At 42.7% G+C, this 14,582-nt stretch overlaps 1 protein-coding gene across 2 annotated transcripts in view; it reads right to left on the bottom strand.

Annotated features, from left to right (window-relative positions):
• clmpb (CXADR like membrane protein b) overlaps nucleotides 1-14,582 on the bottom strand; it is a 141,433-nt gene that overhangs the window by 39,292 nt on the left and 87,559 nt on the right. The window lies entirely within an intron of this gene.

Below are 14,582 nucleotides of genomic sequence, written 5' to 3'. Positions count from 1 at the left end.
AAGGAGTTTGTTGTTGTCAATTCAAAATTTGCCAATATGAGTGGCCATTGGGGCCCCTTTTGCAAAATTTTTTGGGGAGTCTCAAATTTTTGCCTGGATTGCCTCTCCTGATGGTGCGACCCTGCTTCCTGGGAGAAGTGCATACTCTCATATATCGAGGTGGAACTGCTTAAATGTTAAAGCAGGGTGTCCTTGAGACAAACTTTGAGAATCTGGTGGGGCTGAAAGAAGCAGGTGTGGACATCAGATCTTTTTTGACAGTATTCAAGATTAATATACGACCTTCATGCATGGTTTAATAAAATGAATGTGCAAATCCCTCTGGCTAACCTGGAAGCCTTTGAGGAAGAGTGTTAAAAAAAGACAACTTGCCCCACTGTATGTGATGCCCTGCTGCAGGGGCCACTGGCCACAAAGCATCCCTTCTGACTGATCTCTCCTGTGAATTTCACCGTATATGGGTCTCAAAGCTTTACTCCATCCCTGTCGGTCTGCTCTCACATCGGAGATAAAGGAGGCTTGGAGGGAGAGGGTACCACCAGCTCCACTGCCCCAATCCCTCCATCATCATAATACATCTTACATCTCTCTCTTTACATCTCTCAGTCTTGCTGTATATCAGATGTCATAAAGAATACGTGCACATACAGTCAGTGCCGTAAAAGTACACTTTTTGCCCCTGCATGGCGCCTGCTCAGCCGAGAGTACATAATGCCTGTGCCATGCATGGCTGGACCAATGCCAGGACGATGACAATGTTCTCCCTTGAGTCCAGAAGAAGAAACTGTTCAGACGACTCAGCTATCCTCCTACGTGCCACATGCTGGCCCGGTACATCCCCTACCACTAATTCTATCTGAAGAGGCATTAGGGTTTGAGTAAAAACGCCACAGTTGGGATCAAGATGATGATGTTAAAAGCAAGGCCAAGTCGTCTTCAGAGAAATATGAAAGAATAACAACAACAAAAGCAGCTGGAGTCCAGTCTAGACCTGCAACACTGGCTGAAACCTCTTAACAGAGGCTCAAACAAATATTTTAAGATTGCTGTTGAACGTCATCAAATGTACAGGATTTTGCATCCCATAAAAATAAATGTGTTTTCCCAAAAGCTTGTAGATTTATCCATCTTGTTCTATTCTAATCTTAAAATGTAGTGAACTCCAGAACCAAAAGACTGCATTGAAAAACAAGTGGAGTTATCCCACTGGCAGAATTCAATTATTTCAGAAAGTACAATTTTAATACTAAACTTGATAAAAACTGCCTTCTGCAGCATGGATCCATTTGCTACAGACATGTGTTTATTTATCCCAATGTAGCCAATCAGGAACAATTTATCTCTCCTTATCCCTGGTGGATTAGGTACTAATCTGTTTGCTGAGGGGAAAACGAGAGAAAGGCAGCGAAAAAAGCTTTTCTCTCTCATCCTCCCCATATTAATATTTCTATTAGTGGTGCCTCCCAATGATGCGATGTGACACTTGTGGCTCCGCTTGAGAAGCCAGGCTAATAGGGGGATAGAAGAGGAGGTCAGTCCGCGAGACAAGAGGATTTTGTTCCACCTGAGATCTGGCACCATGACAAGTCTGTGCTTGTGTGTACGCACATGCACATGCACCACGTGTGCCTGAATAATTATATGGTTTGTGCATATAAGCACATTAGAGTGAGATCTGCTGGACTTGTTAATGCAGATGTTCATTTTGGTGTGTAAGCAGTGCGATCGGAGCAGCATCGCATGCTGATTAAGGCTCTCTGTGCAAGAGTGATGGGGAAGAAGACTACTCCTGTATGGTTTAATGAGCAGAAGAGTTTAGCCTGGAGCGAGGTCTTTGGGAGCAGACACACACCCAGTGTAAAGCCAGAATGTCCTTTTCCCTTCCTATACGCTCACTGGATAGAGCATCCATACCTAATTAATTTGTGCACTCGCATACACACTGCTTATATTATGCATACCTAGCAGATTCGTAAACACACGCGTGCTTGCACACTTGAGCGAGTGAGTAATGCTGCCCTAAGCAATGTGCTACTGACTCCATGATACGACCTTCAAGCCCCAATGTCCTTTGTCCCTGAGATGTCCTTTAAAACAGCCTTGCTCTTATCCCACGCTAATGCAAAAGGAGGAGGGATGGGAATAACATCTGCATGAGCACAAGAGCCATGAAATAACAGGAGTATGGGTGGGGTAGGGGGGACACCCCTTTGTCTCTTAGCAGATCAATTCTGAATAGCTAATGTATTCTCATCACTACAGCAACAATGTGCACTTCCCTTTACTCATACGCAGCATGCATATTTTTAAGTAACATAACCATGCAGGTCTACATTGTGCATGCATAAAATGCTAGGCTCATGTGCCACAAATGCATCTAACATGTTAATGTCCTCAGTAATAAAGGTGATTTCAATTCTGATCACGGCTATAAAGAAGGTGCGCCCCTCCCCTTCAATCCCCCAGCTACCCTGTACAGTATTCGTAGATCATTTCAACTGCTAAAAGCACAAGAGAAAAATGCCTAATGACATTTGAAGGGCTGCTCATTGCCATAGAGTTCCCACTGGCAATTTCCCTACACAATACAGCATTCTTCACTGAAGACTGAGTAGATTAAAGATGGTCAGTGAACGCTTGCGCTTTAGTCGGCTCGACTGTTGCTGTAATGTCACTGGGTTTTAGCAGGAATTAGTTTTAATGTCACTCTGTCTCCCACACCTGAATGTCACTGGCTTTTAATTGGCCTGCTTGTGAAATGGCGGTGGTGCCTGTAGCTGCAAGCTATGGATGGATGGGAGGAGGTTTAAATAGTATGCATATTGTACTCTAACTAGTTCCAGTTTGGGGACCAAGCTGTGGTACAGTGCACCAGAGCCTGCGCCAAATAGTTAAATTGTTTGAACATGTGCCACTGCAAATGAGGCCGATCCCCGTCGTAAATGGACCGCTCCACTGCTGCATTGTTTCATTACTGCCAGGAATTATACACAACAAAGTGTGGAAGAAAGTGCACAGAAGGTAAAAGTTTAGTTTTAGATGCCAAAAAAATGTTTTCATTTTTATCACCATGCATAAAGAGCCTTTTGCAGGGCCACTGGTGCACGGAAAAGTTTTATACTAACAGCCCCATAGCACTTTGGTTGCGTAGTACAAATAACTATGTATAGGACAAAATAGATCAAACTGTATAAAGTGCACTTCATCTGTAAAACAGCCAAGAAAACATTTCACTCTGCAGAAGCAAATGCAGCACCCAGGGATGCACCCTGGGAGTAAAATATTCAGAGGTCAGAGGTCAAACCAGTCACAGCTGCTCTAAAGTCCATAGCCGATGGGCTCTGGGGACACATGAAGAATAATCAGACACACACATTCACCCTCTTGCTGTCTCTCTCTCTCACAGACAAACACACACACATATATATAGTCCAGCAAAGCTGGAAAGGGCATTAGTGACATTACAGGCAACACAACCATGCAATGAGACCTACAGTGTCCAGCATCACATCCATCATGTTCACAAAGATAAACCAAAGACTGAATTATGCCATAAAACAAGCGAACTAAAACTAAACCAAACCAAAACAAAAAGTAATAGTAATTACAGGTTTCAACATACATCTTGCCAAAGAACTACAGTTGAAAATTAGCCTGATGGCTAATTACAGAAATGTTAATTAATATGTGTTGTTTTTATAAATAAAATAAGATAAAACAAATTAAATAATAATAATAATAATAATAATGATAATAACTATCAGATTTTAAAAGTAAAATCAACGTGTTACATTTTACAGTGTACTCTCCTTGCAATCCCTTGGCTTCATACCCTTATCGCGTGCACACACACACACAAGCACGCATACCATATCACATCACTGACCATCACATGCCAAACTCCTTGCCAACCTCTTTCTCCCATTTGACCACGGTGACACTAATGTGTGTGATGGGTGGCTCCACATGTGCCAGACTAGTGGCTTCACAATAGCCTCTTGACCACAGCGGCGCTTCAGGCACACTGCAGTAAAGCGAACTCTGAGTTTCCATTGTTTGCTCACACAAACGGCAATTCTTCAGAGGCAAGTGGCTATGAGTGTTCAAACATCATAATTCAAGCTTAAGATGTCCACACTGTGAACTTTTTCAACAGGATAAAATCTGGGCCATGTCTTCTTGGGGAGCGGGTCAGATTTGTGCAGCTGCATTGTTAATTTACATGATGGGGTATGCATTAAAAATTCCTCTTTTGGTGATGTGATTAAGTTCTAGACGAGGGTGCAGTGTGCTGTGACACTTTCTGTGATCTTCGGAGTAAGTTGGCCATGAATGCAAACCTTGTGTGCTCATTGGGCCCCATTAGCTCACTGGAAAACCCTTGACATACTATAGCTGCGTCGATGACAAGCACCTAATTGTCCTTCTGGCTCAGGCGAACAGTAAAGTTTCCAAACCTCGACTGTATATCAACCAAAGGAAACTGCAGATCGACTGTCAGTGGTTAGACTTTTGAAATGCAACAGGAATCTGAGGAAAGAGCCAAATGGGAATGTGTTGCGCAAATGTTACTGGAATAGGGGAGAAAAACTATGTGAGGTTTCAACTTTCAGGAAATAGTTGTTTTTGTATACAAATCTTTGTGTCTTGGGTAAGCACTTAGATAAACACATGAAGAGGTAGTCACGTAGATATTGGGAGAAATAAAAGTGTTGCAAGGGTGTGTGCCCTTGTGTGCGTGAATGTGGAGTTTTTCTCTTTTAACTCCCTTGTGTATGGTTCTGGTGCAGGCTGAATATGTTCCGGCAAGAGGGTATTTATCATCTCTCTGTGACTATACATGGCAATCAGGTAAGTCTGGGGATAAGAATAGCCCGCCCACCATGAGGCTTTTGCAAGTTAACACAGCTCGCTTGACTCAAGTACACGGTGAGAATACTGAGCTGCGTGCAGGCAAACACGCTCACACACACGGCAGCATGCACACCCACAAATTTAGAAAAATGCAGGGCCAAAACGCAGTGCCGGTCTATGTCTCCCTCTCGCACACACACCCTCACAGACAAACAAACACACTCATCCCCTCCTTCCACACTCATCCTGGTTGACCCTTTGCATCTATGACCAACAGTGCAGACATTCCTCATTCTGGCTCGGTCTGAGCTTTGTTTGGATTAGCTGAGAGAGAGCAGAACCTCTTCAGTCCCTGTGGCTGCACGGCACACGTCAGCCTGCTGCTAGGCTGCAGTCACACAAAAATACACACACACACACACACACACACACACGCGCGCACGCTGACATGACATATATTAAAGTGAGTGCGCGCACATATACACACAAACCCCAAAACGCTTGCACAAGAACACACAGCGGTAAGTAAATTTACCCAAACGCCCATAGATAAACACAAACACACACTAACGCACACGACACTAGCCAGTCATCTGGCCTTATACAGGCATGGTGGCGACCCATTGCCTTTCATGGGAGCTGACTTCCTGACATCCTGTCCTCAGGCTCTGTGTTCTCTGCAGCTCAACTAATTCACAGCAGGAGAGGAGGGGGAGCAGAGGGAGGGACAGGGAGAAAAAGATGGAGAAAGACAGATAAAAAGCAGGGCTGAGTGGAAAATAAAGAGGATGGAGGAAGAGTGGAGAGGGAGAGGAAGGAGGGAAAACAGGACTGTGACAGAGATGAAAGAAAGGAGGAACACACGGCAGGAGACAGAGGGGATGAAGTGTGCTCTCACAGTATTTAGGTTTTAGTTGTTTGGCACCAGCCTCTTCCCCTCACGAAACCTCTGTTCCCAGACTCCAAAACACCTGAGAGACTCCCACAAGATCCGAGCCGAGTTGAGACGGCTGGACTGTGACAGCAGCGTGTGCCTTCAACTTCTCAGCAGCTGAACTTAATACACACTAAGTCTTGTCTTCATTACAAATATGGAGTCTTCCTTTCCACACGTGTCTACTGATATGTAACATAAAACGGCTTGGCACTTGTTTTGCGCACAGAGCTAATTGGATAAGGCACAGCATAATGTGATGTAATAAAAAACTCTTTTAGAGAAATTGGTTATGGCATAGAGATGAACACTCTGACACACTGTCAGAGTAAATACTGAACCAAGAATGTATTCATACAGCTTCCCAAAAGGCCAAAAAAGATTACAATAGTGGAGATCAATGAAATCAGCAAAATAGAACTTGATGGGTATACCTAGAAAATGGCATAGAAATGCAATTCCTCAAGCTGATCTGAAATATGAGAATAGCTTTCAAGCAGATGGGGAATCATGTTTGCCACAAAACTGATCTGGTGTGGCTGGATGGTAAAGAAGCCAAAGAGGGAAATACAGAAGGTTCAAACGACGGTGCTGAAGTGTACTGAAGAAAATGAAGCTTTACACAATAGAGTTTAGTATTAAGTAATATCAATCAACAAAATTTGTCTGCTGATAGTCGTAAGAGGAAGTAAAGCTACACTAAATTGGGGCAAGTTGATAAACTCATCACAGGGAACATTATTATATTTTTGGCTACCTACGCACATTTCACACATAATGCCAAATTCACATTTAACCAACCTGCTGAATTAAAGAAAACTTTCAGGTAATCACTGACATGGTTTTGTAGTGAAGGGGCTAAAATTCAGTTTGGCCTGATACTGCCATTTCAGGACTGCTGACTTTTTCCAGTGTGAACCATGCAGAAGAATGTGTATTTGACACCGATAAGTTGTATCTAGGCTATTACCATTGTGATTTTTAGGACTATCATTTATAGCTGACCCTGATGCTTTCAAGCTTCAGTTGTTACCATGGTAATCGATGTCCAAATTCAAATGCTTCATGTTTGGCTTTTTTCAACAAAAAAGTGTTGGGGGAAATTCAAAAGAGGCGGCAAGTGACAATAACCTTCAGAAACATTACATGCAATAGTCCACCTTTCACAATTCTCTGCCTTTTCTCTCTCTCGCTCTCTTTCTCTCTCTCTCACTCACACACACACACACACACACACACACACACACACACACACACACACACTAACACAGTGGCGCTAAGACCTACTGAGGTCAGGACAGGTGGTTAATTAGCCTACATATGAATATGACTGATTACTATTAAACATCCCCCTGTGTCCCTTTGCGTGGTTCACACATATTTGTCACTGAAGATTCTGAAGGAAAGACCTATGCATATATGGCTGGAGGAAAGGCAAGTGAGGAAGCACAGAGGTCATTCACTCATTATAACTGACTGCTTTGCAAGTAAGTTGAATGAATCAATCAGCCTAAATCTGATAGTAAAATTCCAGGCATGTACTAAATGCAATGATCAGAAAGAAATGCTACTCGTTACCTGTGAAGGTATAGGACAAGAGACTTGTGATCTTCCTTTAGTGCCTAATATTCATTAGGAATTTATACTTTAATGACCTGAACATAAAGCTAGGAAGCTATGAAACAGCGCACAGTAATAGAAAGCTAAAGACACTCAGTTGGAGTAGTAAAAATCAATTATATCTGGGCAAGTGGGATAAGGAAATGGTGTCATGTATGGCTGTGTTGAAAAAAACCCCCACAACTTTTAACTGAAAATCTGCAGAAAAACTGCATGTGCTGTTGATTTTAAGTTGATCTTTGACAGATAATATTTCAGCATTGATAACTTTCATTTAGTTTCAGATTTAAGTTTTATGAGATTCATTCAAGTGGGTCACATCAGCCTCAGTTCAAATAAACACCACAGCTGGAGTTTTGTTCTTCTCTGCCTTTCTGCTTTGTGATGAGAAATGTACAATTATAACCAAACCCTGTGCACTAAATAGAACTTTAATTTCCAGCCCCCTTATGCACTAGATGCCAATATTACAGCAGCTCTTGTGCTACAAACGCCACATGGTAGCACATCCCTGCCTTCCTGCTCCAACAGGAGGTTCTGGTTGACTGAACAGTAAGACTCTGGTCTCCAGCATGACTCAGGGGAGTCATAACCGACTCATTATAAATGAATGAGTCGAGCCGAGGCTTCAGTACATATGCACAGCACGACAGGCACACTGTAATGGAAGGGGCATTTACAGGCATTATTTTTTTTCTAACCAAGTCGCAGGAAATTCGCAGTCCAGAATATCGATTTTAAGTTTAAACCATTATGACCTGACTTAAAAGCACTGCAGGAGCAGCTGGGTGGATGTTTATGACCATTTTGTAAATGGCTCCACCTTCTGTGCTCACCCTGGAGAGGGAAAAACAAAACAGGGAGAGTCTCGGGTAGGTGGTGGCCAAAGTAATGCATATGTATGATGTATGACAGGGAGGCGAGTGGGTGTGGGATGACATCCCATGGTGGAGGTGAGTCACTGTGCAGTGTCTGAGCCAAGCAGCCTTTTACGGACACGCTCTGAAGTCTGTGGAGGAGAACAAGGGTTGTTGGGCAAACCATCAAGGAGCCAATGTTGTAGTGTGGCTTGAACATCTGCCAATATCCTCCTCTGTCGCTGCCATGAGCTAATGCACACTGATAAGAATAGCAGGTCATGATTCAGGGTTGCAAAATGACCATTAAAAAAGCACCCCTTTCTCTGTGCTGCAAGCCCTTTTAGCAAGCAGCGGCGATATACTACACTCAGGCCCTCACTGGCCGAGCCCTGCAGGAAAATAATGCATGTTCCCATCAGTCATGCTACACCGCAGTGCTCCGCAACCCCCTCCGCTTCCATGCACCCTTGACCCAATCCATCATTCCTGAGTACGGTGGCCTCAAGGCCTGTCTGGGAGCTCTCCGTAAAGGATTGGGGGGGAAACAAAAGAGGAGATGTCAAAAAGAGAGCAAAATAAAAGAAAAGGAGACAGAGGGGATGCAAAGGAGACTAGGCAGGATGCTCTCAGTAAAGGGTGTGGTGCATGGCATGACTGCAGGAGGCCACTCCCGTGCTGTTCTGCAACATCACCCTGCCGCTTTGTGAAACTACATTGTGAAAATGGAGTTTTGTGTTTAATTTTCTTTCATTGCCCCCCCCCGCCCGCCCCCTCTCTCTGTTTCCCTACTGTCTGCTGTGTTCCCATGAGCTCCTCTCTCTGACACCTCCCTTTTTTTGCTGCTGTAGTTCTTGTTTTTTTCCCTCTGTGCTCATTTCTTGCACATTTTGTTTGTCCACCTCCTGAATCCGTATATTTTGTCCCTTTTGTTTTCATCTCTCTTTTACTTTTTGTAGTTTTTAACGTATCCCCCTGTCTTGTCTATGCTCTCTCATTAACACACCATCTCCCTCTCTCTCTTCCCCTCTCTCAGCTCTTTTATCTATCCTCTGTTTCCCTTGCTCCCTTCCACTGTCTCATTAGCTGACAGCTACAGCAGTACTCCTATGAGAGTGCCAGATGAAACCCGGAGAGTACTGTGACCTTCGTTTCACGGTGGGGCCACTATCAGTGACAAGCCATCAGCTGCAATGTCGTCTAAGGTGCACACACACATACACGCAAGTGCATGCACGTACAAACACACACCATCGTCCTAGCAGGCAGCACAAAACCCTCGTGAGCACCTGAACACACATGACTCAAACACATCATGGTCTGAGCGTATGTCAGCAGCCTTCAACCTTCAACCAGCCATTCACCAAGGCTAAAGAGGTGACACGTCCAGTAGAAAGACATGACAGCCATGTTGGCCCTCCTTCCTTTTTCTCATTCCCTCATATGATCCATTGCACGGCTGGGGGATGGGGGTTATGAGGCCAGGAGCCTGCTGGGGGCTAGAGTCCTTGAGACGCATGCACATGTGAACAGAGCACACACACACACACACACAAAGGCCATACAGTAAATAACGCCCATCAACCTGTGTTTTAATCAGCTTCAGGGACGCACGGCTGCTCCCTGTGTGAACACGCCATCTCTCATCGATGTGGTGGGCAATGGGGTGGTGGAAGCATGGCCACTCAGACCTGGAAGGTCAATGATCAAGCCCTCTCATTGACCTCTTAGGCATGATAGTGACAAGTTAGCAAAATGCTGCACCATAAACCCAGGATGAAATAGCCACAGGGCCAAGAGGAACTAACAACCTTGAGACCAGACATGTTTGAAAGATGAATGTGGACAGTGGACATATGCAATCTACTTCAAACTACTGTTGGTTGAACCTCACGCTACTTGCAATATAGAGGGGTTTATTTTGCATTTTCAGAGGGAAGAGACAATCAGTGTTATGTAGGAACCTCTGCTAAGATGATTACAAAGATCCACCGGATGCCAATACAGCAAGAAGTAAGCTGCGCTGCACTCAAGGCAGTGATTGGTAATTGCCTTGATTACCTGTATCCAGACAGGACTGTTTATTTCATAAGCCCATGTTAGAACAATATCATACCCCTGTGAAAAAATCATTCCTTGGGGTAGAGAGAAAAATATACCTCTTTTAACCCTTTGATACCTGGGCAAAGTGACTTGATTTTTAAAAAAAACCATTTTAGGATGGCAATGAACAAGATGAAATTACCCAAAAATGAGCAAGAAATCAGAAAAAGCACAAAAAATTACCTGAAATTTAGGCAAAAAATGAGAAATGACCTGGAGGAAAAAGTGATTTAAATATCAATCATAATGATAATAATTAAAATAATAATGTAAAATATGAAAAATATGCCACTTTTAACCCTTTGAAACCCGAGCAAACATTTTAAAGGTTGAGCAGGGTTAATCACCCCCAAATGAGCAAAAAATAAGTAAAAAAAAAAAAGAAAATGATCCCCCCAAAGTGCTTGAAATTATTATTATTATTTCGGTTTTCACAAAATCCCGAGCTGAATTTTTTTTTTTGCAAATTGTGCAACATGTCTCACAGAGTTACTCATTGCTTTTCCCCCATGTTTTCACACCAAACCATTTTGCCAATTTGTTAGACAGTCAAAACTCAGCAAAAGGAAAGCAATGTTGATCCAGGTTTCAAAGGGTTAAAGCACATTGTTAGTAAAGTACAAAGAAAGTGGAAAGAAATAGCATGAGGAGAGGAAGTGGTTAAATATGCTGACATCATGGGAATGTTTGATGGAGATGGGGCTGAAGCGGGGAGAAAGAGGGCTGGGACTAAAGTCGAGGTTGCACACAAGCACACTGTGCCAAAGAGAGAGCCGTGTTGACTGTGCCAAGCTTTTTCGCATCTTGCAGCATGCTGCAAGGGCCAGCCGTGCCATATTCCCTGCATGTCCACAAACATCTGGCACCCAACCCATCCCAGCCCATCAATGACTGAGAAACCGGATTCCCTCAGCCCCCCTGGCCTCTCATTTAGTGAATCCAACCAGGCTTTTGCAGTCTTCTCTGAGGTTACACAATCCTCTTCTTTTTCCTTCGATTGTCAACACACCAGCTGAGTGATCTCTATATCTCTTCTCCTCTCTGGTATTTAAGTTTTTACTTTGAAAATCTAAAGAATTATGACATATTTTACTGTTTTAATTAGCATTTAATACACTAAGTTGAATTTTAATGCACTGTCTTGGAGTTGCAGTTCATCTGAATTGCTAATTCAACAAAAACTCAATAGATAACCTATGCAAAGCAGAATTAAACACAGTTCCACCAAGAGGAGGTGATTAACCCTGAGGGGGAACAGCTCTAGTCACAAAAAAACCAAAATAAATAAAATATGTTGATTGCATGTTGGGGGATTTACACTCGCTGTCATCAAGACATTCTCATTTCCTCTTGCTTTGCTGGATTGTTAGCAGCTTTATTGTGATTAGCAAATTAGCAGCTATGCAGATGAAGTGGAGCTGAGGTGTCAGAATCGGTAGTGTCCAGAGAACCTAACGGAAACTGACTGTGTCAAATATGCAAAGCTTGATCCGGCACACATCCAGGGTCTTATGTGGCTTCTTTTTTTATCTGTGCTGCAGACATTGTTTTAAAAAATGTCATGAATAACATTTCTGCCATCAAAATATGGTGTAAAAGATGCTCGTTAAAGAACAATAGACAGACAGGGAGAGCAGGAGATAAAGGTTGGAGCTAGAAATTGTGTTTTATTGACCAGAGCTTCTGTGATCTCTGCCCATCCTCTCAAAAAGTAACAGCACACACCTTCAGCTGGGCAGACTCTATGTCTCCTTACTTTTCCTCAGAGATAGGCCGCGATGAAAGAGCATAAACCACACTCTGTTACCCTCTGAGGCTCGTCTTCAATGGCTCTCTTGGTGAGTCAAAACCGCTTTTCACTCACTAAATCATATTATAATCAGTCATGCCGGAGTCTTAGGCTTTGGCTGTCGTTGTCTATTTGTATGTCTTGCTAATTTTCCAAGACGTGCTGGTGATGCAACAGCTTTTTGTAAAAGGCGCTTTTGTAAATGGTGTCTTGACTGATTAGGGTGCAGGTACAGCTGCTCAAATTTACCAGATTTATCCATTTAGGGCAGATTAATACACTTAAACACCCCTTCTTCCACACAAACTAGTTCTACTCTGCCCTGTCTATGACCAGCATAGCAGCATGAGGGGTGCCAAGCTCAGTCTGAGAGTAATAGGGGAGGTGTCTCTCTTACTCAAATGGATCATTGCGCTCCAGCTCCCAGGGTGAGGCGAGAGATAATTTGTAGGGACGGACTAAGTTTCAGAGTAGACACTGATGTAGTTGAATAGTCAGGGTCCCAGAAAGATGCACTTATATAAAATAAAAGGGTTAACGGGTGCCACCAAAAACACACAAATTCTCAGAGTCTAGTATATCATCAAATAGTGCTCTGCAACCCTTTAAAACCTGAACTGGTTTGATTTCTTTTAAAAACATGGGGGGAAGGCAACAAGCACATGGCCAAAAATGCCTCCAAGTTAGCAAGAAATTAGTAAAAAAACAATAAATGAATAAAATAAAATGAACAGTTACGTGAAAAGAAGCAAAAAAATAAAATATAAAAATGAAAAAAACTATGAAGAAAATGACCATGTCTATCTATCAACAAAATTTTAAATAAAATAATTTCAATTATAAATATAATTTTCTGGATACGTTTTTAATAATCCTCCCCTTTTTTGAAACATTTTTTTAGGATTTTTTTTGTCACCTTATACTTATTTCTTGCAATTTGAGGGATTTTTTTTTTTAACCAAACTCGTCGATGCCTTTTTTCCGTCATGTTTTCGAAACACAAACAAATTAACAAATAAAAAATTGCTGAGGTTTCAAAGGGTCAAATAGCTTGTGAAAGGCATCTGAAGGTGATGCTGATCCAGGTTCCAAAAGGTTAAAAGAAACCCTCACCCCTGATTAAGTGCATATCAGACAGATTAAAAGAAGTCAGACGGACTATTAAACAAGCTAATTAACATAAACTCTAATAGCCCATAAGGATGTGGGGAGACAAGGTTTAACACTTTAAACCGTTAAGGCCCTCTATCATCAGCGTGCTGTCCTGCTTTGGCATGCTGTAGCTCAGGAATTGCCACCAAGAGCTCCATCTGGCAAAAGCCGCCAGAACTTGAGCGATAAGAATCAGCTCCCACGCCGGCCGCTACCAGCACTGCTCCATCATCACAAACAGCCATCCAGAAAACACTAAAGCAGGAAAATGGGCCACGATTAAGCCGCCCCTAGCACACACTTCTTTTTTTTCTCTAATGAATTTCTCTGTAATAATTAATTACAGTCTCAATCACAGTGGATGCAGTCATTTTCGAGAAACTGTAGTTCAGCTAAAGTTCCCTCTTCCTCTCCTTCAGACTCTGCCATCATCTAGAAACTGAGGTAATAAAATATTTAGATTAGTGCGACTCCTAAATCTGAGGATTGATTATTCCCTCTGCTCTCTTGTCTAAATGAACCTAAGTCAGTCGGAGTTCAAAAGGTTTGTTTAGCAGACTTGTTTTGCCAAACCAAGCGGACACACAGAAAGCCTGGGTGGCGGGCTGCAGACGAGAACAAGACCCAGTAACAAGGAAGCGTGGAATACTTCAAAGTTGTGCTGATTACCGTTTGCTCTACCTCCAGAGGAAGGCTACATAAACTACCAGAAACTGTATTGCAAGCACAAATGTGGTCCTGGATATGAGCTGCAGAAAAACAGAGGAGGAAAAAAACACCTTTTGTTCTGTGAGCTTTTGCAGCTTTCGTGCTAAAGCTTCTGGCCTTCCCCCACGACAAGTCCAAATTAAACACACCTCATGCAACCTGCTGCATAATTCCACAGCCTAGAGGGGGGAGCATTACTTAATCCAACTTTATGTGTAGTTCACTCCCTCCCTCAGAGATTAAAAAAGGACAACATCCACTCAGTTGATCCTACAAAAAGTTGCAGACATTATTTCAAACTTTGCATTTTTCAGATCTCCATTTTCATTGTTTATGTCTTTGAAATAGACTAATAACATTGCAGCTGGATTACACAATCTCCGTCTGACGTTGAATTTTAGCACTTCTCTCACTGTCGAAAGTCTTCTCAGGCAATCTGCTCCAATTTCTCTTTAAACAAATGTGTCATTTATGCATATCTTCACCTAAAAGCAATCAAGTTTTGCTTTATGTAACCATTATTTTTGAGCGCGGGAGTTGAGACATACACATGAAAAGACGAGAA

The sequence above is a fragment of the Plectropomus leopardus genome, chromosome 5 (assembly GCF_008729295.1).
Source record: "Plectropomus leopardus isolate mb chromosome 5, YSFRI_Pleo_2.0, whole genome shotgun sequence".
NCBI classification, from domain to species: Eukaryota; Metazoa; Chordata; class Actinopteri; order Perciformes; family Serranidae; genus Plectropomus; species Plectropomus leopardus.
The sequence above is the reverse complement of the archived record's forward strand: the minus strand, read 5'-3'. Positions and strand labels throughout refer to the sequence as shown.